At 41.1% G+C, this 2,704-nt stretch overlaps 1 protein-coding gene across 2 annotated transcripts in view; it reads right to left on the bottom strand.

The window, feature by feature from the left end:
• The window catches only part of LOC106876408 (leucine-rich repeats and immunoglobulin-like domains protein 1), a 19,002-nt gene that overhangs the window by 6,448 nt on the left and 9,850 nt on the right, over positions 1-2,704 (bottom strand). The window lies entirely within an intron of this gene.

The following is a 2,704-nucleotide window of genomic DNA, read 5'->3' as shown; positions in this document are numbered from 1 at the left end:
CCCCCCCCCGGTATACAAGCTCATATGGTGGGGTTAGCGGGAAGACGGGAGTGGGGCAAAGGTGCAACGAGACAATTGAAGAGAGGAGATGGGAATGGTGGGAGAGGGTTAATTTTAAAATCGTGTGTCGCTGTGTAGATGTATGTGTGCATATGTGGTTATATATATCGAAGTTATATGTGTGGCAAATCTTATATTAATTCATCGAACAACCGTGAAATGAAACACCGGTGGAGGAGATACAATAGCCCACCAAACTACGAATTTAAGCGGAAAAACACACGAAAACTGATTTGATGAGGACTCCAGCAAGCCCGCAAATCAGCAAACTCCTACAGAAGGTCCACAGACTAACATTAGACAAGCTCTCGACACAAACTCTACAAAGCAATGCCGATTTAAAGTTAACCCACCCTTTGTACCCTGAACTGTATTGCAAAATCTCATGATATCCAGATGCATGCACACATGCATGATATCCACTATCTTTACGATGCAATAAAGACATTTATTGCCCTTGGAATTGCTCCCTGGCACCAGCCAAGTTGTCAGACAATGTCTTTAACTAAAAGATCAGTCAGCAATAATGCAGCACTAGAGAGAACACTTCAGCTCCTAAGCGAACCAAAAACTGAGGATCCGGTAGTCAAGAAGGAACTCGTAAAATACCCACAATCACTAACTTTTGCTAAAGTTAGTGCTGTCATCAAAATCTTAAACCTAAAATAAAATTAAAAAAAAAAAACAGGAAAGCTTTTAGGTCGGACAATATTTCAGCAGAGTTCTTCATCGCTTTGTCTCAGAAGTATATAACCAGAAATATATCCCTTAACACTCGGAAAACACTAAATATTATCACCATCTACAATAAAAAAGGAGAGTAATATCTTAAAAAGATATAGTCCAGCTGTCGATTGCTGAAAATGTCCTAGCCAAGATTATCTTTAAAAGTCTGGTTGAATCAATTACAGAAAACATAAGACTAGGATCACAGTGTGGATACTGCATGGACAGAGGCACAGTAGGCATGATCTTTCCAAGAAATCTCCAAGAAAAATGCAAAGACCAACACCACGACTTTTTCAATACGTCTGTGGATCCATCAAAGACATTCGACACAATAAATTCCTGTAGGATGTTCTCAGAAACTTTGGTTACCTAAATTTATGAGATGATGACTCGAGACATGAGAGGGTAGAAATCCGAGCCCTTCAGTGTAAATGTGTCAGACGAGTTTGTGTGCTGGCCCCTGCTTAGATTAATACTTTCCACGTCTATATGATCAGGCTGTTACACAGAAGAATGGAAATAGGAGGTAGGAATTACTGTAAACTTTCAAAGTGACGGGCCTCTACTAAGCTTAGATTTGAGCTGATCATTGAGTTAAACTATGATGGTGACTGTGCTCTGCTAGCTCACACACACAGTAGCTCAATATACCACCATCTCGATTGCCATTGAAACCTATGAAAAGATGGGCCTCACAGTTAACGTCCGAACAACTAAGGCCACCTGTCAATAGTACACAAGACCAGCCTCTTTCTCCCCTTTACTTTCTCAGTGCAACAGCAACAGTCAACCACACCCTACCAGTTCAAGTACCTCGGCAGCATAATTCTCAATGATTGAATTCTAATCAAGAAGATTCTAAACTGCTACAAACAGGCTTCTATAATTTTCTGAAAGCTCAGAAGAGTTTTCTTTTTAAATGATTATGTCATCCTCCATACCAAGTTCCTCGTCCAATGGATAGTATGTACTTCTGCCTTCCAGTATGAGTGTAAGATATAGACCATATACAGCCGTTACATAAAGGCTGTAGAGACCTTTAATGTCCAGTGTCTGTAGAAGATCCTTTCATTCTCATGATGACTAGTGATTGTACACAGAATCCTTCAACTGATTACCCCCCCCACACACACACACACAGAGGAGGATCTAATCTGTACTGATTCAATTGAAATCGCTTGGACAGATTGTGTGCTTCTCTAGTTTACGTCTCTTTCTTAGGATCGTTGACGACCACCACACCATGGTCATCATGTAGCTGGAGATCCAAAGAGCAGGTTCAAAAATAAACCAAACTAGGCTTCAGCGACCTCACTTGTAGGGGAGGATTAAGATATGGAGGAGAAATCCATTCAACACTACCAGAGGAGCCACGGAAAATGTTATGCGCGCAGATTAATAGCTAACTTCTTCAACCAACCGTCAGAGTGTCTCATCTATAACCGAAGCTGCACATCACAGATTGGGGTGTGTGGTCATCAAAAGTAATTCACGAATGAATTTGATGGACAGCCGCAAGTCGTAAACAAGTCTATGTATGCATGTGTATGCGTGTGTGTGTGTGCGCGCGCGCGCGTGCATGTGTAGATGTGTATAAGTGTGCGTGTGTATATATGTGCAAGTGTGTGAGCGTGCATCAATGTAAGTGTGTGTTGTTAATGTTCTTGTATAACCCTAGGTCAGTCCTAGAACAGACCAATGAACAAATATAATCTAAACGTGATCATCAACGTCTTTTCCAGTAACAGTATACATCCAAATATATATTATCCAGTGTAACCTCTTTTATCTATGACAGTTGGTCGTGAATTCAGGAAGACTCACCTGTTATTTCTGCTAGTTGGTTAAACTACCCCAAAGAGGCTCCTTCTGTGTGTGTGTGTGTGTGTGTGTGTGTGTGTGTGTGTGTGTGTGT

Source organism: Octopus bimaculoides, chromosome 20 (assembly GCF_001194135.2).
Source record: "Octopus bimaculoides isolate UCB-OBI-ISO-001 chromosome 20, ASM119413v2, whole genome shotgun sequence".
NCBI lineage: Eukaryota > Metazoa > Mollusca > Cephalopoda > Octopoda > Octopodidae > Octopus > Octopus bimaculoides.
The sequence above is the reverse complement of the archived record's forward strand: the minus strand, read 5'-3'. Positions and strand labels throughout refer to the sequence as shown.